The sequence below is a fragment of the Bos grunniens genome, chromosome 26 (assembly GCF_055505025.1).
Source record: "Bos grunniens cultivar Pamir isolate PY7600 chromosome 26, Bosgru_T2T1.0, whole genome shotgun sequence".
NCBI lineage: Eukaryota > Metazoa > Chordata > Mammalia > Artiodactyla > Bovidae > Bos > Bos grunniens.
The window spans coordinates 34,161,339-34,187,191 of NC_141190.1; the positions used below are offsets into that span (position 1 = coordinate 34,161,339).

At 44.5% G+C, this 25,853-nt stretch overlaps 1 long non-coding RNA gene across 3 annotated transcripts; it reads right to left on the minus strand.

The window, feature by feature from the left end:
- Positions 1 to 1,243: 1,243 nt before the first annotated feature.
- Positions 1,244 to 23,161, minus strand: LOC147344358 (uncharacterized). Of its 3 annotated transcripts, none has more exons than XR_015155557.1 (4): positions 6,962 to 8,850; positions 5,597 to 5,703; positions 5,116 to 5,290; positions 1,244 to 1,538 (listed from the first exon to the last, which is right to left on the minus strand). It is a non-coding gene; the product is annotated as an uncharacterized LOC147344358 (long non-coding RNA). The 3 variants fall into 3 exon arrangements; XR_015155558.1 differs by lacking the exon at positions 6,962 to 8,850 and adding an exon at positions 6,008 to 6,955; XR_015155559.1 differs by lacking the exons at positions 5,597 to 5,703; positions 6,962 to 8,850 and adding exons at positions 11,579 to 15,291; positions 22,300 to 23,161 and having other exon boundaries at positions 1,250 to 1,538.
- Between the last annotated feature and the right edge of the window lie 2,692 nt (positions 23,162 to 25,853).

Here is a 25,853-nt window from a genome sequence, read left to right on the forward strand (position 1 = left end):
ACACACACACGGCAAATTTATGACAGATGAGTCAAGAATATACAATGGGGGAAAGGACAGTCTCTTCAATAAAAAATGTTGGGAAAACTGGACAGCCACATACAGAAGAACAAAACTGGACCACTATCTTCCACCATACACAAAAATTAACTCAAAATCCGTTAAAGACTTTAATATAAGACCTGAAACCATAAAGAAGAGAACATAGACAGTAAACTCTTTGGCATTGGTGTTGGAAATGGTTTTGTTTTTGGATTTGACACAAAAAGCAAAGGCAACAAAAGCAAAAGTCAACAAGTGGGACTATATCAAACTGAAAACAGATGAATGGATAAAGAAGATGCAATACTTATATGCAATGGGATATTAATCAGCCATTAAAAAGAATGATGATTTTGAACTGTGATGTTGGAGAAGACTCTTGAGAGTCCCTTGGACTGCAAGGAGATCCAACCAGTCCATCCTAAAGGAGATCAGTCCTGAATATTCATTAGAAGGACTGATGCTGAAGCTGAAACTCCTATACTTTGGCCACCTGATGCAAAGAACTGACTCATTGGAAAAGACTCTGATGCTGGGAAAGATTGAGGGCAGGAGGAGAAGGGGATGACAGAGGATGAGATGGTCGAATGGCATCACCAACTCTATGGACATGAGTTTGAGTAAGTGCCAGGAGCTAGTGATGGACAGGGAGGCCTGGCATGCTACAGTTCATGGGGTCACAAAGAGTCGGACACGACTGAATGACTGAACTGAACTGAAAAAGAATGAGACAATGCTATTTGCAGGAACAAGAAAGTATCTAGAGATTGTCATGTTAAGCAAAATCAGATAAAAACAAATATATATTGCTAACATGTGGAATCTAAAAACAGGTTACAAATGAACTTATGTTTCTACAAAACAGAAATAGAATAACGCATGTATACTACAAACTTATAAGAGGGTAAGATGGGAGGGATAAATTGAGAGATTGGGATCAATATACACACCACTATATACAAAATAGGTAGCTAATGATGACCTATTATATAGCACAGGGAGCTCTACTCAATGCTCTGAAATGACCTATATGGAAAAATGATCCAGAAAAGGGTGACTATATGTATATGTATAAATGATTCAGTTTGCAGGACACATGAAACTAACACAGCACTATAAATCAACTATAGTCCAATAACATTTTTTTTTAAAGAAAAACTTTTTTTACTTTATTCCCTCCCCACCCCCACACCCCCCCCCCTTTTTTTTTCTTTTTTTGAAGGAGAGCAGCAAATGTTTGACGTGGGGTCAGATGCTGCTGCCAGAAACCAGTTTTTCCACAAGACAGTTCCCACATGGGAGTTGTCCTGCTTCTCCCCAGAGTCTCCAAAGCCAGGTTTCAGAGGCTGTTCTGACAGCCCGGACTCGGGCTGATGCCAGGAGTTCCAGGTCTGAAGCACCCCTTGGAGGAGTTTTAATGTTCTTGACAGACAATTAAAATACTCATGTCTTCATTTGGAGTTTCCATCTCTGTGTTTGAACTGAGCTCCATCCAGCTAAAAAGGGAAAGAAAATATTTGATGTTTTCTTTACTGCAAGGTCCAGCCAGATACCAACCAAACTTTATTATCAGTGGCACCAAATTCTGCACCATCTGTCCAACCTGGAGACTCTAAATGACTCCCCAAGGCCACGAAGCTCGTGTGGACTTGGGGTTTGGAAGAAGGCAATCTGGTTCTGGCAAGTGCATGGCAGGCCACCCCCCAAGCCTGAAAACACCCATCGGAATGATTTTAAGTTCAAATGAATATCAGCTGGCTTTAGCGACAGTGCCCCATTTATGTTATAAAATCATGCATTCTTAGAGCTAGAAAGGATCCTGGAGATCTTCTAGGACAACATCCTCATCCTACAGCAGTAAGTTGAAGTGGGTCATTGAAGGAAACCTGCTGGTTGGTAACAGAGATAGGACTGGAACCTAGCCAGGCTTCCTGACCCCCTGGCCCCGATCCAAAATTATATCTGCTCACTACAATTCAGCAGGGTTTCCAGATAACCAAAACACGGAATAGACCCTGCCAGAGGCCCACCAATTTCAGTCTATATTTTCTACGACAGCATTCCAACAGAACCTAGAGATTTTGACATTTCCTTTCACGGTGTTGGATGTGTCCAGTAGGAGAAAGATGCTCTTTGACTTTTCTTTATAAGTGATCTGTTTATTGAGTTTGCCAGTTGAGTGTTCTATACCCCTTTACCAGATTCATGCTCGGTAAATGTTTCACAAACATCTAGCCCATTTCTTCTGTTTCTGTAGCCCCCAGAAAAGATTGACATGACAAACACCTTCTGGTTCCCTAAGGCAGGCTGAGGTTTAGTAGCAGATAATTAGAATTTTCTGCTATTTGGTTCTGGTGGCTTCAGTTAATGGAGCCATTGAACCAGAAGTTAGGGGGACCTGGGGTTGAGTGTGGCTATGGCCCATCCCTGCCTGGTTCCCCTGGAAAGCTTCAGTCTTAGCCTGGCTTGTAGAAGCCAGGAGGGATGTGAACAGCTCTGCCCTGGGCTCTGTTTTGACTTGTGCCAACTGCCTGTTTCCTAGGTGGGCATCTGTGCTTTGCTCTTCTATGCCCTTGGCATCATCTACCAGGCTCCTTGCTCTGCTCTACCCTGAACACTCACTCATTCTTCCCCACAACCCTGTCTGTGATAGAAGTCCTAAGAGCTGGGTTCTGGATCCCCTGCCCTTAAGTCCTGCCAACCTCTTGGAACAAGGAACAATCTTAGACTAGACCTCTCTGGTGCCAAAGCCTCACCTGGCTGGGTTGGAATGAAGCACATGGTGGTTCAGAGTCTGTACATCTGTGTACATGCAGGTTCCCAATCTGATGTCCCACCAGGATTGGGAACCACAATCCCATGGACAGAGAAGCCTGATAAGCTGCAGTCCATGGGGTCGCACAGAGTCGGACACGACTGAAGCGACTTAGCAGCAGCAGCAGCAGGCTCAACCTCTCTCTGGCTTCCCTCCTGGTCTCAGCTATCTTTGCCTGGCCCCCTCTGCCACTCCCATTCCTCCTTCAGCCCCCTGGATGGGTCTAATTCCAGATTAATCCCACCCTGTCTTATGGAAGCCAAGAGGGCCAGGCTGGACACCATGACTTAAGGAAGTGCTGACATACACAAATACGCAACCACATGTATGATTTCTCTGGTTATTGGCATGAGAGGCATACAAGACAGAGCATGAAAAACTTGGCCACTAGAAAAACCAGGCTGCTGGGTCTCCTGAGGTGAGTTTGATTATTTATTAATGTCTTTAAAGTGATCTGAGTTTATATGGGAGTAGAAATGTACCCACTTAATGAATATGAAAACTGAGAATCTGAACATGGTGATGGGTCGGTCCTGCTCCCAGACTCAGATGGATGTCACCAACGTGTGGAAACTCAGCCATAAGAAAGATACCAAAACAAGATTTTGAATTCTGAGGACATGTTTTTTAAGCCTGTGTGTATGTGCTCCAAGTTGCTTGCTCTTTGCAAGGAAAGTTATGACAAACCTAAACAGCATATTAAAAAGCATAGACAAAGTTCTGTATAGTCAAAGCTATGGTTTCTCCAGTAGTCATGTACGGATGTGAGAGTTGGAACATAAAGAAGGCTGAGTGCCGAAGAATTGATGCTTTTGAATTGTGGTGCTGGAGAAAACTCTTGTGAGTCCCTTGGACAGCAAGGAGAGCAAACCAGAGCAAACCAGTCAATTCTAAAGGAAATCAACCCTGAATATTCGCCAGAATGATTGAAGCTAAAGGTTCAATACTTCAGCTACTTAATGCAAAGAGCCAACTGGTTGGAAAAGACCCTGATGCTGGGAAAGATTGAAGGTAAAAGGAGAAGAGCACAGCAGAAGATGAGATGGTTAGATAGCGTTACCGACTCAATAGATGTGAATCTGAGCAAACTCCAGGAGATAGTGGAAGACAGAGGAGCCTGGCATGCTGAGTCCATGGGGTAACAGAGTCAGACATGACTTAGTGACTGAGCAACAACAACAAATGTGTTCCTTGTGAAAAGTACTAAATCTGGTGATATAACAAAATGGCCTTCGTTTCTATTTACATTTTGTTAATCAAAAATCTGGGTTAACCATTTGCCCCCCTGACAGTTTCCTTCCTGATACAGCTCTCAAAAGGGAATCTAGTCTGGGCCCTTGGCCTAGGCTCAGGACTTTGCCTTTCTTCTGGAGTCCTGAGAAAGGTCACACAGGGAGTGGAGTGGGAACATGCTGATGATCCTTGGGTGGAAAATGGTGCCGACTTAGCAGACAGAGCAGTGGAGGAGGTCCCCTGAGACCCAGGAAGATGAAAGCTCCCAGTTGTTGGGACAGCACATGGAGGCCGATAGTGCTGAGCACGTTATGGAACAATTAGCTTCAGGTCACATTTTTAACTTTTGTTCTGTCCTGACCCCAGTACTTTAGAGATGGAAGATTTGCAGTCAGTTCTGCAGTGATTTCAAAAGGCAATTTCTCACATTATATTTCACTTGTAAATTTTCAAAATGCTCATAAATTGTCTTCAATGGGGTCCCTCAGATGTGGACTCAGGAGAAGGTTAATGGGCAAGTGATTTACAATGGAGATGCTCCCAGGAGAAACTGGTCAGGGGCTGGGAGAAGCAGCTCCAGCAGCCCAAGGACCATCCTCCAAAGGCGGTCTCAGCTTGGAGCCTTTGGAAGCACAACGCTAAGAAACTGGGGGATAGGCACACAGAACCAGTCAAAGGGCTCTAAGGAGGCCTGGGTACAGCGCTGACAGCGTCTGCTAAGCCTGGGCTACTTTGCTTGGTCCTTAAACAACTCTAGGAGACAGAAGAGAATACAACCTCCATTTACGACTGGAGTCCCCAACCGTCAGATCTAATGCCTCTGAGGTGGAGCTGAACATGTAATGCACTTGAATCATCCTGAAACCACCCTCCTGCCCCGGCCCTGTGGAAAAACATTGTCTTCCATAGGACAGGACCCTGGTGCCATAAAGTTTAGGGACCGCTGATTACAGAATGTGGGAGCTAAGACAAAGAGAAGCTATGCCCAAGGTCACAGTTTAGATAACGAGGCATATAGGACTCACCTATCTGTGCTCCGCCTTCCAGGCTCTTCCTTCTCCACCATGTGAGTGCTCGCCTTCCACAATGGTTTCCCACCTGGTCAAGATGATGCATGTCCAATGGGATTAGGAAGTCAAACCAGCTGGAGACTACTTTTGGTTTGTTGATGTTGATTATTTAGCTTTCTAGCCACCTAAACTAGAAGAGATAATCAGGAATTGGAAGAAATTTTGTACTTTTTAATCTCAATGCCTCTGGGAAACAGACATCAGAATAGCGTTTCAAGTACACAAATTCGCCACTCTCCTGGCATGCCTTGCTGCATCTCACTTCATACCTATGCTGTTCTCATCTGTGAAATGTACCCACCCCCTCTCACCACTACCAAAGACCCCCACCTAAGCCAGTGAACGAGTCTTGCCAGATCTCCTAAACACCCCCAAGGGGTCTGACCTCCTTGGACTTGGGTTGAGTAGCCTTTTGGTGGCATCTTGTCCCGCTTACCTTGTAAAACAAGTTTGCTTCTTTCTGCCCAAAGAGAAAAGTTGCTTTTTAGGACTGGCCTCACATCCAGTGAGGAAGCCCAGGTGGTGCAATGGTAAAGAATCCGCCTGCCAAGGCAAGAGATGCAAGAGACGTGGGTTTGATCCTTGGGTCAGGACAATCCCCTGGAGTAGGAAATGGCAGCCTGCTCCAGTATTCTTGTCTGGAGAATTTCATGGACAGAGGAGCCTGGTAGGCTACAGTCATGGGGTCACAAGGAGTCAGACATGACTGAGTACGCACACACACTCACATCTGATGCCACTCTATATTCTCGGCTAAGTACAGCATGATGCTTCAGAAACAAATGTTTGAAAAGCTTTCAGTCATTCAACTTTGGAGACAGAAATGGAAGCAGCAAGAGCAACCTACCCAGATAAATCACAAGCCACGGGCTTGCAGACACTTCCTCTTGGTTTTCCTCATTGAAACCGAGAAGGACTGAAGAGAACTTGGTTTAAGACCACCCCTTTTAGGGCTAACAAGAAAGAGGCAGGCTCTGGAGTCTACCTGCTTTCCTAAGTGGTTAACTGTGAAGCCTTAGGCAAACCCACTTCACTTTCCTCTGCCTCTGTTTTCTACTCTGTAAAATGGGGTTATTGATAGTACCTTTTTCATAGAATTATGGAGCTTGAGTTTCATGTGTATAAAGACCTTTAAAAGGTACAGAGGAAACACTTTAAATAGATTTATCTATTATTATTACTATTACTGCTGTTATTTTATGAGTCCAAAAGAATAAGGAGTTTGCCTAAACATTTCCTGTCTAGGAAGATTGTACTCAATCGTCAGCTCCTCATTGAAGCCTTCCCTGACCACCCTATAGGAATTTTTCTTCTTTGTATTCTTTGTCTCCCTTCCCTACTTGTCACCTTTTAACCTACCCTGTAATTTACTCACTTTGCACGTTATCTGTTCTCCTCACTAGTGGGGAGGCAAAGGCTGGTTCTCTGCCCATTTTGCTCACAGCTGTGTCCTGTCCCACCCCCTCACCCCCCAAACATGGAACAGTGCCTAGCACACAGGAGGGGCGCCATAAATATCTACTGAGTGATGAAGTGGCAAATCTGGGATTCAGTGTCACCTTTGGTGGCTGTGGGAACCACCATATGCTGGTCTGGGTGGCGTGGCTTCCGGTGGACAGACCTCCCTCTCCGTACCCCCACCCCCAGCGCCCACAAATACGCAGTGAGACTTCAGAGGTAAATCACAGAAAAGGTTCCACGTCTCTGCCCAGGTGCTACATGATTTAGAAGGCAGGACAGTTGGGCTGCCAGTCAGAACCACATCCCAGGCCCAGGTTGGCCTCTCTCTAGGCGTGTGTACCTTGGAGAAAGGCCCTCTGTCTCTTGGGATCTTCCTCTGGGCATGGTAGTCTCCAGGCTTCTCCCAGCTTCCTCGATCTCAGTTTTAATTAAGGCCTGCTTACTTGCAGAACAAAGAACACTTAGATCTCCCTGACCTTCCTTGTTACACCTGGTTTTAAAATCAGCAAGGGCCACTCTGGGCACCGTTGCTCTCCATGCAGCCAGCCCTGGCCCCAGAGAGAGGAAAGGAAATGAGTAGGCTACACTGGCCGCCCCGGCCAACTCTCCCAGGACTGGCTCTCGTGCAACCCCAAGCAGCAGAGCCTGAACACTTGCTGAATCCTTTGAAGCTGGGACTGTTGCTCGGGGCTGGGGCTGGGAGGGGGCGGCAGGCAAGTGTCAGCCTGGGCAAGCTTTTGGCTTCTCTTTTCTTCCCCCTTATTGCAGAGAATTTCCGCTTCCAATGGCATTCATCTTCCCCCGGAACTCCCTTCAGCTAAAAGAGAAAAGAAAAAGCAAACAAAAGAAACTCTCCCTGGACAAGGAGATTTTCTTTCTCTGACTGTGAGTCCCTGATAAGAAAAACCCTCTGCCAACTGCAGCATCCTGCTCTAGACCTGCCTGCTACTCTTCTCCTTGGTGAGGCCATTGTGTCTCTCTGTCTCCCAGACCCACTTTTTAATAACAACTTATACACATTGCCTGCTAGACAATGTGTTTTAAAAAGATAAAAATGACCATATTATCTTTTCTAATCTGAGACACTCTTTCACTTTAATAATGAAACCCGCAGGCCTGAACCCACCAGAGACTGAATTCTGCTGTATGGGGCAGAATCACCATCCAATATGGAAGCCATCTGCCACATACGGCTTCCTGGGCACTGGAGATGTAGTGACTCCCAAACTAAGATAAGTTGTAATTGTAGATACATGCCAGGTTCCAAAGGCTTAATATGACCAATATGTAAAAATGGTAAGTTTTATACTGATTACCTGTGGACATGATAATGTTAGGGATATATCGGGTTAAATAGATGACTGAAATTAATTTTTACTTTTTTAATGTGACCACTAGGAAATTTAAAATTATGTAGAGATACCAAAGGAAAATTTCATGCAAAGATGGGCTCGATAAAGGACAGAAATGGTATGGACCTAACAGAAGCAGAAGATATTAAGAAGAGATGGCAAAAATACACAGAAGAACTGTACAAAAAAGATCTTCATGACCCAGATAATCACGATGGTGTGATCACTCACCTAGAGCCAGACATCCTGGAATGTGAAGTCAAGTGGGCCTTAGGAAGCATCACTAGGAACAAAGCTAGTGGAGGTGATGGAATTCCAGTTGAGCTATTCAAAATCCTGAAAGATGATGCTGTGAAAGTGCTGCACTCAATATGCCAGCAAATTTGGAAAACTCAGCAGTGGCCACAGGACTGGAAAAGGTCAGTTTTCATTCCAATCCCAAAGAAAGGCAATGCCAAAGAATGCTCAAACTACCGCACAATTGCACTCATCTCACACGCTAGTAAAGTAATGCTCAAAATTCTCCAAGCCAGGCTTCAGCAATATGTGAACCATGAACTTCCCGATGTTCAAGCTGGTTTTAGAAAAGGCAGAGGAACCAGAGATCAAATTTCCAACATCCTCTGGATCATGGAAAAAGCAAGAGAGTTCCAGAAGAGCATCTATCTCTGTTTTATTGACTATGCCAAAGCCTTTGACTGTGTGGATCACAATAAACTGTGGAAAATTCTGAAAGAGATGGGAATACCAGACCACCTGATCTGCCTCTTGAGAAATTTGTATGCAGGTCAGGAAGCAACAGTTAGAACGGGACATGGAACAACAGACTGGTTCCAAATAGGAAAAGGAGTTCGTCAAGGCTATATATTGTCACCCTGTTTATTTAACTTATATTCAGAGTACATCATGAGAAACGCTGGACTGGAAGAAACACAAACTGGAATCAAGATTGCCGGGAGAAATATCAATAACCTCAGATATGCAGATGACACCACCCTTATGGCAGAAAGTGAAGAGGAACTAAAAAGCCTCTTGATGAAAGTGAAACAGGAGAGTGAAAAAGTTGGCTTAAAGCTCAACATTCAGAAAACGAAGATTATGGCATCCGGTCCCATCACTTCATGGGAAATAGATGGGGAAACAGTGGAAACAGTGTCAGACTTTATTTTTCTGGGCTCCAAAATCACTGCAGATGGTGACTGCAGCCATGAAATTAATAGACGCTTACTCCTTGGAAGGAAAGTGATGACCAACCTAGATAGCATATTCAAAAGCAAAGACATTACTTTGCCAACAAAGGTTTGTCTAGTCAAGGCTATGGTTTTTCCTGTGGTCATGTATGGATTTGAGAGTTGGACTGTGAAGAAGGCTGAGCATCGAAGAATTGATGCTTTTGAACTGTGGTGTTGGAGAAGACTCTTGAGAGTCCCTTGGACTGCAAGGAGATCCAACCAGTCCATTCTGAAGGAGATCAGCCCTGGGATTTCTTTGGAAGGACTGATGCTAAAGCTGAAACTCCATTACTTTGGCCACCTCATGTGAAGAGTTGACTCATTGGAAAAGACTCCGATGCTGGGAGGGATTGGGGGCAAGAGGAGAAGGGGATGACAGAGGATGAGATGGCTGGATGGCATCACTGACTCGATGGACGTGAGTCTGAGTGAACTCCGGGAGTTGGTGATGGACAGGGAGGCCTGGCGTGCTGGGATTCCTGGGGTCGCAAAGAGTCGGACACGACTGAGCGACTGATCTGATCTGATCTGATATGGCTCACATTACATTCTATAGATTGTGCTTTTTCTTTTCTCTATCAGCTGAAGGAAGTTTCTGGGGAAGATGAATGTCATTGGGAGCGGAAATTTCTTATTTTCTTAGAATTACTTCTAGTTTCTACATTCTAGCAAAGAAGACTAATATTTTGCCCTGCGCATCTTCCTTGGATATTCAAATCCACATTTCCCAGACTGCAAGATGAGAAAGAACAATCCTTTATTTCTTGCTAGTTACTGGCTCCAAAAGTCCGGAGAAGGGAGGTAAGCACAGGACTCTGGTCAGTTAGTCAAGTTAAAGGAGGATAATAAGTTCCCATTTTCCCCATAAAGAAGCTATGGTAGTTTCTGCAGTGGACGACCATCATTTCCAATTGTACCTTTTACTTAGAAATACTCGTTATTTCAGAATCTTATTTGTAAAACCACTGTTTTCCTAATTAACCAATTAGCAGAAAGTGCTTGGAAAGGCATTTGTGAGCAGCTGAGTTAGGGATAGCTCTGCTGGAACTCTTTAAGAATAAATCATATGTTTGTTGCTATTCACTATCTTAACCTGCACCTTGGAAGAGCGGTTATAAGACTGGTACCCAGGAGACATGAATGCCAACCCCAGATCTTTGACTAGTAACTGCATGACCTTAAGAAAGCCACTTCTCTAGCCTGCAATTCTGTCATCCATAAAGCTGGCAGGTGGCTTCTAAAGTTCCTTGTTCCTTTTGGACTAGATTTAAAATTCTAGACTTGAAAATAAACACTCGATTTTTCAATATGCATCTTGAGTAAGACAAGCTTAATGATAATGTCATATTCAAGATGCAATAACAAAAAATTGAATTTTTGTAGTCAATTTTTCAACATTATGCAGGTGTTTCTGATTATCTTATAAAGATTTTTCCTCTTTTAAGTTTGAGATTATCAAATCTAAGGAGTAGAAGGACCTATAACATGTTCATAATTATTTTATAGTAAAAACCACATCTGGTTTGTGCAAATCACCCCATAGTAGCAGTTTGGTAATAAATATTAAGATTGGCAAAACTCATCTCCTGTGATCCCTTCTTGGAATCCATCATAAGGAAATTATCAGGAATTTGAACAGAGATTTGTATGGGGACATAACACTGTGAATCAACTACACTCAATATAAAATAAAAATGAATTTGAATTTTAAAAGACTCATATGGAGAGTTAATAAGCAAGGCTACTTAACATATAACAGCAATAATAACAAAGTTCAGATGTCCAGTAACAAGTGAACAGTAAAAATAGATGAGTAAATCCATACATTATTATTGTTAAGATTATTATTACAGAAATTGCTTTACAAAGCTATTTCACAGCACAAGAAAGTATTTTTTCTATTTTTAAAATTTGAAGAAAATTCTTCAATCCTAACAATAGTTTTCTCCAAGTAGTGAAATTTATGAGTGACTTATTTTATATTTTTCTATTTTCCAAATTCATTAATAATTCTAATTACCATGATAATCAGAAAAATGATGACTTGAAAAAAAGAAGGCCGTTGTATTTTCCAAGCCTGACAATGACCTAGGCTTTATTTGATTCTGTGATGGACTTGCGGCTGAGCCAGAGTACATGGCGATCTACATGCTTTAGAACAAGACAGAGAAGTGTTCAGCAAAGGCTTGATTAATGACTGAATGAAGAATTGGAGAGAAAACATAAATCATGATGAGTTAAATAAAATAACTTTAACTTTTCAGGATTAATTTTTAAATGAATGGTATAAAAAACTGAGTTGAGAGGGAGAACAATCACAACGAACTTCAGCTGAAAAACAAGACCTTATGGAGGAAACCTGCATTAGCTTACCGGGACTGCCATACAAAAACACCCCAGACCAGGTGGCCTACACAATAGAAGTGTATTTCTCACAGTTTGGGAGGCTAGAAGTCCAAGGTGTGGGCAGGTGTGGCTTCTCCACAGGCCTTGCTCCTTGGCTTGCATGTGGCCGCCTTCAGGCTGTGTCCTCACGTGGCCTTTCCTGAGAGTGTACATCCCTCGTGTCTCTCCACGTGTCTAAATCTTTTCTTATCAGGACCCCATTCATATTGGAATAGGCCCCACCCTAAGAGTCTCATTTTAACCTAATCATCTCTTTAAAGACTTTGTTGACGAACACAGGTTCTTTCTGAGGTCCTGGGGCTTAGGGCTGCATGTGAATTTGGAGGGACACAATTCTGCCCTTGACAGTCCCGATCCCAAGTGATTCCATGAACCTAAAATCTCCCAAGTGGTCCTAACTGGTCCCATTGGAGGAGCAGGGAATGGACTTAATTCTCTGGCACTTCCTGCCAACACTGTCCCCCTCCCCACTGCCAGAGATGTGTCGGAATCTGAATTGGAGACACCAGAGACTTCAGTGGAGCCAAAGGTCCCTTTGGGAATGTTTTTGGAAGAAAAGTGAGGAACCACATTAGAAGAGTAAGAATGCAGTAAATCCTTTCATCCTTGGCTAAGAAATTAGATGTAACTCTAGATATTAGAGGATCACTGCTGCCCTGTGCTTAGTTACTCAGTCATGCCCAACTCTGCGACCCCATGGACTTCAGCCTGCCAGGCTCCTCTGCCCATAGGATTCTCCAGGCAAGAACACTGAAGTGGGTTGCCATGCCCTCCTCCAGGGGACCTTCCCAACCTAGGGATCAAACCTGGGTTTCCCACACTGCAGACAGATTCTTTACCGTTTGACCTACCAGAAGATCATTAGACAAATATTAATAAAATAAACTTGTGTAACTTCCTTCTTCTTTTTTTTTAATTCTAAAAATGACTATTCCACATGAGACTTCAGAGGTATTGGTTGTTAATACGCAGCATTTAAATAGAGATAATCTTGGCAAACAAGTCTTAGGGTTAAAAGAAAAGATAGTCTTTGTTCCATTAAATAAAAATATCACAGAATTGAACAAACATGACTCTGTTTCATTGCGCCTGCACAGCCAAAGCAGAAAGTCAAGTCAATTATCTAGATAATCCTGTTTTATTTATGAAGCTTTTATTTCTAGTGGAGGATGCTTATCTAGTACTATTACTATTAGAAAATAATTAAATCCTGAGCCCTTTAAGTGCTAGAGGTAAAATGGATATTCCTTCCAGAATTTTGGTTTTTGAGTTCCTGCATTGTGCAGGCTGTCTGATTTTTCCTTAACCTTTGACTTCCTCTGCTACCCTCTCAAGTTGCCAAGTTCCCCACCAAGAGATCCCTAGAGGAAGGCAGTTACAAGAAAACTGTCAACTGGCTGTGATGGAGCCTGCTTTTCTTATTGAAATGGAGATTTAAGGTCAGGGAACCAAACAAAAACCAAAACAGAACAAGCTCATCAAAATGCAGTCCCCTAAATTGAGACTAACAGTGTTTAACTCTTTATTTAAAAGAGAGATGGGAGAGAATGCCGCTGGCTTTCCAGAAAACAGGGCAGTTTCCCTTCCTGAGACAACATAGATTTCGTTGTCTTCTATTTTAAGACTCAGCCATATATTTCATCCCTTCCCTGTTGTCTTTTACCTTGTCTCTCTCAGTGACTTCTAATTTTTTTTTTAATCTTTGCAAGCCACCTTAAATTGTTTTTAGAACAAGACACACATAGAGACACACTTATCCTAACAAATAATACTTGAAAGCGCTCATTGATCATGCCGCTGCTCAGGCTTTTTCTTCTCTCCACTTTGTCTCCTGAAAGCCTGGCATGTGCAAAAGGAAACAGCCCCGGTCTTATCCATCTATTCAAGTCCCTCCATATCCACTTCGGATTGGTTCCAGGATCTTTGCCCCTCTCCTCATCCTCCTCAGATACCAAATCCAAGGATGCTAAAGTCCCTTCTGTTAAATGGTGTGGTATTTGTGTATAACTTCATACATTCTTTTGTATATTTTAAATCATCTTTAAGTTACTTAGAATAACTAACAGTGTAAGTGCTATGTAAATAGGTGTAAATACAATGGAAATGGAAATAGAAATACAACGGAAATAGTTGCTGTGCTGTGCTTTAGTCACTCAGTCACGTCCAGCTCTTTGTGACCCCATAAACTGTAGCCTGCTAGGCTCCTCTGTCCATGGGCATCCTCCAGGCAAGCATACTGGAGCAGGTTGCCATACCCTCCTCCAGGGGAACTTCCAGACCTAGGAATCAAACCGGTGTCTCCTGCATTGCAGGCAGATTCTTTACCAGCTGAACTGCCAGGGAAGCCCAAATCTGCTGCTGCTTGGCAAATTCAAGTTTTGCTTTTTGAACTTTCTGGAATTTTTTTTTTTTTTTTTTGGCGGGGGGTGGCCACACCTAGCAGCCTGTGGGATCTTAGTTCTGCAACCAGGGATTAAACCCACGCCTCCTGCAGTGGGAGCTCAGAGTCTTAACCACTGGCCTGCCAGGGAAGTCCCCATTTTTCTGAGTGTTTTTGATCCAAGGTTGGTTTTCTCCACAGATGCAGAACACGTGGATGCAGAACTCACAGACACAGAGGTGCAACTGCATTCTCAACTGAGTGTTGACAGAACTGAAGTACAGAGAACATCCAACGGAGGGTCCCTTACTGTGCCCCGAGATTGTAACCATGTGTGATGGAATGAGGGCTTCTGACGTGATGCAAGTGGTAAAGAACCCACCTGCCAATGCAGGAGACAAGAGATGTGGGTTCAATTTCTGGGTTGGAAAGATCCCCTGGAGGAGGACACAGCAACCCACTCCAGTATTCTTGCCTGGACAAGCCCATGGACAGAGGAGTCAGGCAGGCTATGGTCCACAAGGAGTCAGGTACAAAGAGTCAGGTACAACTGAAGCGACTTAGCACACGTGCACACTATCAAATGAATGCTTATGTTCCCCCTGAAAGTCCTGTGTGGAAGCCCTAACCTCCTATGTGATGGTACTTGGAGGTGGGTCCTGCCAACAAAAGAATGTCCCTTGCCATCTGGTTCTTCAAGAATTAAGTCATTAGCTACTGCAGTCACTGACCTTCAACAGATCCTAAAAGGAATTCAGGGTGGAGATCAGGAATGAAGCACTCTGTGCTCTGAGAAAACTGGCAAAACAAGTATTCAAGGAGTTAGCTATTTTCAGGAGAAAATTTGTGAACCCCAGTTCTTGCATCTTCCCATACATAAAAAAGCACCAAAGCCATTAACTAGGATGTTGGTTTCTTATGACTAGCAGCAGCATCTACTGAGATGTGTGCCTGGTTGCGCATCTCTCTTCTCCAAAATCACATATATGCTGACCTCTGCCCTACCCCACCTCTTTGGAGAAGTTCCTCAGAGCTACCTGAGAGACTGTCTCCCAGGCTATAGTCCTCAATAAGTCCCCCAACTAAAATGGAAACTGACACCTCTCACATTGTTTTTATTTCAGTCAATATTCCTTTGGGAGGAAAATAAGTTTAGATGAGATCCTGAGAGTACAGTCCCCAAGATGGCTCAGTGTTCTTATAACCCTGGTGGTTCAGTGGTAAGAACTCCACATTTCATTGCAGGTGGCCCAGGTCTGATTCCTGGTCAGGGAATTAAGATCCCACAAGCTGTATGGCACTGCCAAGAAAAATAGAAGAAGAAGAGAACGAGATATTAGAGCTTCCTCTCTCCACCACACATCAAGACACGTCAAGAAATGGGCAGTCTGCCAGTCAGGAAGTGGGCCCTCACTAAGAACTGAGCCTGCTGGCACCTTGATCTTGGGCTTTCCAGCTTCCAGAACCGAGGGAAAAAAGTGTGTGTTGCTTAAGCCACCCAGTCTGTGGACTTTTGTTTTAGCAGCCGGAGCCCTGGCCAGACACCGAAAGTAAAGCAACAAACCTCCCAGCATTCTTGCCATCAAGACACTTGGCAGGTCATTTCCATGGACCACAGACAGCTCTGATGGGTTTCCATCACCTCCTAGGCAAGAGACTGGTGAAGCCTTTTTGAGCCTAGAGGATCTCAGAGGCTTCATATCATTTCTTTCTCTCTTAGAAAAATTGGAAGCACCTGTCCTTAAACATCTGCGGCTCAAACTAGCATATTTTATGCTCATAGGATTTGGTGGCGCTTCACAGAAAGTAAAATCTTCCTCTCATGTGTTCCTGGGAACTGACCTTTTCTCTGACTGCTAATGTTGCAGTTTCCATAAAGTTTCACCATGTGCCATCTCTCTAAATTTATGGCTAATTTACTTTTTTTCTCCCCATCCCATTCAGTGAAAGCCAGTCACAAAAAATTACACATTGCATTTTTCAGTCCAGGCAGGCGGTCCAGTTGACGACAATATGTTAATTACAGAACTTTGCGCTGTTCATCTAAATGAAGACTGATATGGTCTAATTGTCTGAATTGGTTGGAGGGTGGGTGCAATTCTAAAACCTGTGCCATTGCCAAAATAATCTGCTGCCTAATAAGCAAGCTGATTGTGTTTCTCTGAAGCGATTTTGCATAGAGCACTCTGGGGAGCCAGGGGTCCCACTCAACCACCTCCGACACTCTTAGTCCCCTCTGGCCTTCAGATTTCCGTCAGAACTTAGACTCTAGCTCATGGAGTCACAGGCCAGCCCCTGGGTCCCAACTGCATCAAACCATTGTCAAAGTTCTCAAGGGCTCCTCTGGAAATCCCACAGGCTTAGGCTTGGGTGAGGGGCCTGGGGGATTCACAGCCAACCCGACTGCTCCCTGAGTACTCATTCCAGTGCGTCCGATCCCCTCTTTCTCACTTTTGTTCTGGCCTTGGTCAGTTCCCAGGGTCATGTCTTTTGGAAAGCTGTGTATGGGAAGGGCTCTATATCCACACTTTGGCCCAGTGGTTCTCAATCAGACAACACTGTACCCTCAGGAAGCTCATGGAAATGCGTAAAGACCTTTCCCAGGATTGTTGAAACAATGAGTTGGAAGATTCTCCTAGCATTTTAGCACCTGGATCAGGGTTGCTAAATGTTCTGAAATGCATGGGGCATCCCTACACGCTGCCCCAGATGTTAGGAGTGACACTCCTCCTAGAGAAATAATGGTCATCAAAACTAGGGCACAAGAGCCCCATTCTAACAAACTGATATATTCTGGAGCCCCCTTTCTGCTTAAGTGAGAGCTTCTATGGAGCCTGAGTGACTTGGGAATTTGCCATCTGTGTCCTTCTGCCCAGACCATAAGCATCTTGAGGGCTGATGCTATTTCTGATCCTTTGAATGGCATCTGCGACATAGTAGATTCCAATTAGGTCTGTTGAACTCAACGAACTGAATTACATTTCACTATTTCATGAGAATATGAACAAAGATCCAAACACATAAAGTCTGAGAAGGATAAAAACCCTGATTGGACTTGACAAAAATACTTTGTAAGGGGCAGTGAATAGGAAGTATATTTACTGTTCCTTAGAAAGTGGGTTCATTATCCCTTCCCCATGGCTTCTATTTGTACCCCATCCCTGCCCCCGCTGGCCTGGCCAAGAAGAATTCAGTAAATATCCCCAAATCAACTTCTGGGCTTTATGCTGATCAAGTAGTGAATCAGAGCAAAGAATAAGGTGACAAAGAAACAGCTGAGCTTTGGAAATGGGCACAAGTTAACACCCTAGAAGGTAAAGGGGGATCTGAAAGGAGGGAAGGGTCAGGAGAGCCAGACTGTGGGCAGAGCCCTGGTGGGAAGTGTTTGGACAAGGGAGGGTAGGGGATGGGACCAGGCTCAGCAAGGAGAATTTGGAAGCATAGTCTGAGGGGCTTTAGGTCCTTCACACCGGTTTTATTCGTTTGTTGAACTTTCTCGTACATGAGGGAGGTCACAAAGTCAATAAATAGTTGACCATTATATAAGCATCTAGGGCTTCCCTGGTGGCTCAGTGGTAAAGAACGTGCCTGCCAAAATGCAGGAGATGCAAGCTCAGTTTCTGGGTTGGGAAGATCCCCTGGAAGAAGAAATGGCAACCCACTCCAGTATTCTTGCCTGGGAAATCCCACGGACAGAGGAGGCTTGAGGGCTACAGTCCATGGGGTTGCAGGGAGCCGGACACGACTGAAGTGACTGAGCACACTTAGGTTACAAGGATGGAGTGCTACTGGTTTAGTTAAGGTTCCAGAAACAGAGCTTGAAACAGGAGTTTGAAGCAAGTGATTTATGAGAGAGTGCCTCTCAGAAAAACCTCCATGGAAGGGCAAGAAGGACGGCAGAGCAAGAATGGGTCTGATAAAGGTAAGCTGCGACCAGAGCATTTCCATATGGCAGTCACACTGTCCTGGGAGGCAAGGGGGCTGGCCCTGTGCCCCCTGCTGTGTTGGGGGGCAAGCAGCTTGGAGATGAGGGCCCTGGTCTGGTGAAAGGATATGGCTGCTTCTTTTGGAGGAATGCCATACTTTCATGACTCACGTATGCAAACCACCCACAGGCTAGAGAGCTGAGATGGTTATTCCTGGAAACAGGAATAAACTATGGTCCAGTTATGAAGTGATTCCTCTAGCTAAGAGATGTCCATGGTAAAGAACTTTCCAGTGTGAGAACTGAGGCTGAGGGGGTGAAGGCAACCGATGACTGACATGGAGGGAACGTAGCTATTACCTGCTGCTGCTGCTGCTAAATTGCTTCAGTCATGTCTGACTCTGTGCAACCCCATAGACGGCAGCCCACCAGGGTCCCCTGTCCCTGGGATTCTCCAGGCAAGAATACTGGAGTGGGTTGCCATTTCCTTCTCCAATGCATGCATGCATGCTAAGTCACTTCAGTTGTGTCCAACTCTGTGTGACTCCATGGACAGCAGCCCACCAGGCTCCTCTGTCCATGGGATTGTCTAGGCAAGAATACTGGAGTGGGTTGCCATTTCCTTCCCCCAGCTATTACCTGCTACATGGAAAAATATGGACACAGCAATTTTTGGAAAAGTTTTATGTTTTAATTGGAAGATAATCGCTTTATAATGTTGTGTTGGTTTCTGCCATACAACAATGCGAATCAGCCATAATTATATATATATATACATCCCCTCCTTCTTAAGCTTCCCTCGCCCTGTCCCATCCCATTGCTCTAGGTTATCACAGAGCACCAGGCTGGGCTCCCTGTGTTATACAGCAGCTTCCCACTAGCTATCTATTTTATACGTGATAGTATATATACATCAACACTAGTTTCTCCATCCATCCTACCCACACCTTCCCCCACAGTGGACACAGCACTGTTTTAAGAAGAAAGGAAAAAAATAACTTAATACACAAGTTTACTGCTTGTAAAACCCAACATCACAAAATACCCTGATAAGAATCGATGCCAGAGAGGCATTTTAAATAGTTAGCATCTTCTTCTGCAGTGGATGTAATTACCACTCTGCTTTGTACATCTGTGTTTGCTGTACCCTCCAAATGGAACAGGATGCCATTTCACTGATTTGGCAGATTCATCCACCTGGCTTTTGAGCACTTGGTCACTTTTCAGTCTGGTGGTGAATGCTTCCCCACCCACTTCAGCGTGTAGGCTGGTCCCTCCCCAAGCTCCCAAATCCAAGAGAAAAAGAAGAGAAGTCAAGGAGAACTCAACACAGGATGGTTGATTTTTCCATTGATTGTCTGCTTTCTGATCCTTCCAGAAAATGCAACTGGCTAGTTCAGTGGGCACTGGGGGAGCAGGGGCAGCTTAGCAACCCAGAAATGACAAATGCCAATGACACACCCTGAGGGATAATATCTGCTCGTTGACAAAGAGGGAAGGTCCCAGTGAGGTGTGGAAGGACGCAGCTGAGTCCAGTGGCTGGGAGGCACAGTCACTGCCATCCCAGGGCGCTTGAATCTGATCTTCTGACCCAAAGAGTCATCTCATCTGGGTTTCCTCCTGGTTTCTTGCACCATTTGTAATCATCAAGATAGCACTGATTTCAAGGAAGAAACTTCCCTTATGGCTAGACACTGTGTCAACTCATGATTTTCCCAGCTCAGAAATTCTAGAGTGATGAGACTGTGTCCTTCAGGGTGGGGTGCAGCCTTCCACCCCCTCCAGCCTGTGTACAGAGGAGACTTGCTCCCCAGAAATCAGCCTCTATGGGTGAGTTTGCAGTGCTCAGGGCTGGCCCAGAAAAGTCTAGAGACCTTAATCGCATGAATAAACGAGGCTTATTCTCTGCCAAAGGTAACTGCCAACTCTGTCCTAGAGTCCCAGTGAGTTTCTCCCTTCAGCCTCCCTCCTGTCCCCTAAGACACCCTCTGGAGTAGGAAAGTGAGTCATGAAGTATTGCATCTGTCAGGGATGCTGACATCGTCCAGCTTAGGGGGCTCACTTTCCCTTAGTGGTCATCAAACAAAAGTAAATCATGAACAGGAGTTGGCTCCGGTCAGAGCAGAGAGGACACTGACTCCAGGCTTACTGACCTACCCACATCCACCGACCCTGGAGTCCCTGGAGTCCCCGGAGCCATTTGGAAACCACTGATCTACAGCAACTCCTTTTGATGTACATAAAGAAAACCCTGGCTACAATGGACAATTATTTAGTTGCTAAGTCATGTCCGACTCTTGCAACCTACGAATTATAGCCCTCCAGGCTCCTCTGTCCATGGGATTTCCCAGGCAAGAAAATTGGGTTGAGTTGCCATGTCCTTCTCTGGGGGATCTTCCTGACCCAGGAACCAAACCTGGGTCTTCTGCATTGGCAGAAGGATTCTTTACCACTGAGCCACTAGGGAAGCCCAGTGAACTTTTACACGGCCATAAAAAAAGAAAATAAATGAAATGTTGCCATTTGCAACAACATGGCTGGAGCTGAAGGCTATTATGTTTTGTGAAATAAGTCACAGAAAGACAGTTACTGTATGCTATCACACTGTGGAATCTAAAAAAATAAAACAAACCAGTGAATATTAATAATAAAAACAGAAACAGACTCACAGATACAGAGAACTAGTGGTTACCAGTGGGGAGAAGGATGAGGGGTAGGGAACTAAGAGACAAAAACTACTGTGTATAAAATGAATATGCTATAAGAATATATTGTACAGCACAGGGAATAGTATCAATATTTTATAATAACTTTAAATGGAGTATAAAGTATAAAAATTTTGAATCACTCTATTGTATACTTAAAACTAATGTAATATCATAAATCAACCATACATCAGTAATAATTTTTAAAAAGAACATCTAATTTTATACTTCGGGGAAAAAAGAAAAAAAAGCAAATGCTGGCCTAAAAGGGAAACCTGTATTTCCAAGTCTCAGGAGATCTGCGGGGGAGATGGGCCTGGGTCCCTCCTGTGTCCCGATGCATATGGCCTGTCCCACAGGCCTGACCAGGCTCCTGCTGGGACTGTGTCCCTTCCCAGGTCAACCCTGCTCCTTGGTCAAGGCTCCACATGAAAGACCAGACTTGGTTTTCGTGGTTCTCGTTCTCGGGCCCCTGACTCTTCAGCACCACAGCCTCAAGGCCGCCTGCCCTACACCCACTGTGAGTGTCCTGGAAGGTGACACCCAGGCTGGGGCAGCCACTGTTTGCCTTGCCCAAGCAGAGGACGAGCGTGACTCTGTTTGATGTTGCTAAGGAAATTAAAAAAAATAAAACCACAGGCTCCATAGTGAGGTTTTGGGTATGACTGTGCAGCACCGTCTCCCAGGGCGGCGGGGCTTGGAGCCAGGGCTGGGCTGAGACAAGAACCACGGCTTGGGAGAGGGTGTGGGGGGAGAGGGGACAGGAAGACAGCAGCCGTGTGATGAGGAGACAGAAAAGTGACAAGGGAATGACACTACTCTTTGGGGAGTCTGCGTGGTGCCCCAAAGGGCATGTCTCTTTTTTAAAAAATATTTATTTTTATTTATTTGTATATGTTTGCCTGGGCTTCCCTGGTGGTTTAATTAGTAAAGAATCTGCCTGCAATGCGGGAGACCTGGGTTCGATCCCTGGGTTGGGAAGATCCCTTGGGAAGATCCCCTGGAGAAGGGACCGGCTACCCACTCCAGTATTCTGGCCTGAAGAATTTCGTGGACTGTATAGTCCATGGGGTCACACAGAGTCGGACATGACTGAGCGACTTTCACTTTCATATATTTGGCTGCACTGGGTCTTAGTTGTCCCACAAGGGGTCTTGGATCTTCACTGCGGCATGCGGGATCTAGTTCCCCAATCAGGGATCGAACCCAGGCCCCCGTTGGGAATGAGAAGTCTTAGCCACTGAACCACCAGGAAGCCCCCGAAGGGCATTCCTTAACACCAGAAAGGATGCAGACTTAGCACCTCTGAGTCTCTCCTTTTCTCTCGCTTCTCTTTGTGCTCTTGCTCTCTGTCTTGGCCCTCGGTCACCTGTTTCCCGTCCCCTGGCTTCTTTCACTCCCTCACTCTCTCTGTGTTTACACAAGCCCGTTGCTCTGTGGGTCTCTTTTCCTTCTGTGCTTCCATTTCTCCATCTCTCTGCTTTCCCTTTGGCCATTCGCATGAACACCACATACACGCACACATGATACACACACGAACACATACACAGTCCCACACAGCTCACACTCTCCCAGACTCACACTGTCACCCGTCGATAGAAGCATGCACGTCCCCACTCCCCGCTCCCTGTCTAGGCTAAGGTGAGTAAACTCAGGAGGAGACCAACTGGATACTCACAGGCTTGTTGACATCTCTTCGTATTAAGAGCGATTAGTAACCATAGGGGCGTCTTGGTTAATCAAATATCTGAGGTTCAGGACCAATAAGCTGGGAGGCCTCGTATATGAAACTTGTTCCAGCCACATCACCCCCTGGAAGGGAGCCTCCTGTCTCAGTCACTTAAGCAGGTGGTGACTCTGTCAGCTGTAGCCAGACTGCTAAGAACTGGAACATCTCATATGCCTTTTGAAGACGGTTGTGGTTAGAGTTTGGAGGCCTGTGTTGGTTTAGATTTTCTGAGCCTGGCTTTAGAAAGGAAGTATTATTTTGAGGAAGGAGATCATAATCACGCTAGTTTGTCTGATTTGGCAGTTCTCCTCTTGTATAAAAACTCCTCAGGAGGGATGCAGGTTTTGCCATGTAAGTCAAAAGGAAGATGGTAGCGTCACCAGGTCAAAGAAAAGAGAGAGACCTAAGGAAATCTAAGTTTTCACCAGCCTTGCTACAGATCAAGAGGTTGATACCATTGCCAGTTCAGCTCCTGTGGCCTCGGTTACCTATTCTCACCATGCCAACAGACCCCTAGGGGTGGGACTACCAGTGAAAGCATTTGTGCAGAAAATTATTTATCAGGGTTGAAGGGTAACAAACAGGAAGCTGCAAAATATTTTTATTTCATTTTAATTCATGCAAGGCAAACACATGAGTTACGATTCCCTGTTGCATTGTTATTTGGAGCCACTTATCGTAAAGACAAGTAGCCTTTCAGCTATAGTGACTGTACCTGAACAGAAAACCAGGAAATGTAATCTGATAAGAATAAAGAAAGTAGGAGAGAATCTTTAAAATTGGAATCATTCCAGAAAATCTGCAACACATGGTAGCTTTCCAATACTGAGTGATCCTCAAGGGTGATGCTATTACATGGGATAAGAGTTTATGTTCAAAGAAATGCCCCCAACACATCACCAAAATGTTAAATAAAGTTTAATGCATTCTGTTTAAGTAGAAAGGAATATATATATATGTATAAATTCATACATCTACAAAGAAATATATGATATATATGACTCATATGTATGATTCACAAAGGACTTAATCTTCCCAAACATTAAAATGTTAAAGTTGAATGTTTAACTCAAAATGTTAAAAATGAAACCTCCTAAAAGTTAAAAATGTTCATCTTATAAAATGTTTAAACTAAAAGATGTTTCAGGTCTTAAATGAGTATACCCTCAGCTTTTTTAGAAAAACTCAATTGTCATCAGAACATATTTAGCAAGAGTCCAGATAGCTGAGACTTCTCTACACGTAATTTATAACTGTCCAGCATCTAGTAGTTTTGAAGAAGAGGTCATCTTTCTATCTTTTGGGGGCATGCCGGTCTGGACTAGGGCAGTGTATTAGTTGTCTAGTATTGGTCTAACATGTTACAGCAAGCTTAGTCATTGAAAACCAGACACACTCTCCTACAGCTCTGTAGGTCATAGTGAGCTAAATTCAAGGTGTTGGCAGGACTGCTCTTATGGGGATTCTAGGGGAGAAAGTTTTTCCATGCCTTTTCCAGCTTCTAGAAACTGCCCACATTCCTTGTCTTATGACCCCCTTCCTCACTCTTTAAAGCCAGCAATGATGGAAAATTGAGTCCCTCTTGTGCTATGCTGTGCTATGTTGCTTCAGTCATGTCCAACTCTTTGTGACCCTATGGACTTTAGCCCGCCAGGCTCCTCTGTTCGTGGGATTCTCTAGGCAAGAATACTGGAGTGGGTTGCTGTGCCTCCCTCCAGGGGATCTTCCTGACCCAGGGATCAAACCCACCATCTCTTTAAGTCTCCTGCATTGGCAGGCAGGGTCTTTACCACTAGCACTACCAGGGAAGCCCCTTGAGTCCTTCCTATATTACATCAATCTGACCCCTTCCTTCTGCCGTCACATCTCCTGCCCCCCATCCTCCACAGCCAGGAGAGGGTCTCTGTTTTTAAGGATTCAGATGATTAGATTGGACTTGCTTGGATAATCCAGGAAAACCTCCCCAACTCAAAGTCCTAAACCTTAATCACACCGGAAAGTCCCTTGTGCCTAGTAAGATAACATATTCACAAGTTTCGGGGATTCAGAGGTAAATACCCCTTGGGGGTGGGGGAAGTGGTGGGAGATAGAGACCAAGATTCTAGATGTGAAGTTAACAGGTCGGTTCAAGCTTAACCACTATCAGCAAATGATTGCAGGACTAGAGCGAGGCATGGAATTGCTCTGCAATTTTGCTTTCCCCTCCAGCCAAATAAGAAAACTAGGAGTTCTCCACCTCATGGGCCATGTCAGACAGCAATTTGAGGTTGTCCCACTTTGGAAGCATCATTCAAAATCCTGGGAAGAGACTGCTTTCTGCAGCCCCCAGAGAGAGCCCAGCGTGTGTCCATGCTTCGCCTACATCTGCGTGCTTGGTCATGTCCGACTCTTTGCGACCCCATAGACTGTAGCCCACCGGGCTCCTCTGTCCATGGGATTTTCCAGGTGAGAATACTACAGTGGGTTGCCATTTCCTACTCCATGTAATCTTCTGGGCCCAGGAGTCAAACCCACATTTCCTGTATCTCCTGCCTTTGCAGGCAGATTCTTTACCACTGTGCAACCTGGGAAGGCTTTTGCATATCAGAGCCCATCATCAACAACCTGCTTCCGAGAAAATAGCTACTGGATCCAACTGTTGGATTTCGAGCAAAGTTGTAAAGTGAACTGGTTTGCATTTTAGGAGACTAGGGCTCCAGTGCAGTGACAATAAGGGGATGATGCTTGGGGGTGAGGAGAAAACAAAGATGATTGATTCCTTGAGTCCCTGGATTAAAGTGATCTATAATTTAGTGATAGGATCAAGCACACCCGTCACTCAGGTGCTGGACAGGATGAAATAGGGGCTGCAACTCAGGAAGAATGTGCTACAGGGCCATGCCCATGCTCCATGCCCATGGGTCATGCCCGTGGGCCATCCACAGTATTCTGTGTCTCTGTTAAAGGCATAAAGAAGCAGTTTTGTGGAGAGTTCAGCCAAACTGAGAAGGCCAAAGTCATTCCCTAAGTTTTTTTTATTTCCTTCTAACAGTGCATTTCAGTTCTATCTTGCTTTAATTTATTTAATCCTGTTTTTAAAAACCTAGTGCAGTCGTAGAGACCTTTCAGAACTCTGAAAGGGTGCTGAGTAAATGTGGTGCCTCTTTTTTTAATAACATAGAAGTTTGTGAAATACCTTTTGTCTTTTTTCCTACTTTGGATTTTGACAAACTTTTTCTCTGCCTCCCAAGAATAAAGAGGCTACGTTGAGACCTCTGTCGCTTCAGCTTTGTGTTGGCAAACATGACAAATACCCAGTTATCCAGATGTTATCCACTTTGTAAAGTGCCTACTGTGTTCTTAGCAGTGTTTGTACATCCCACCGTGTTGGAACAGGGCTTTCAATATGGCGCGGTGACAAGGATTTTGGTTTGGTTTTGACATTTTCAAATCAATGTAATGATATAAGAGTAAAGGTGTGGTGAATTGCCCACCAGGTGGAAGGTGAGTTGGGGGGAGAAGTA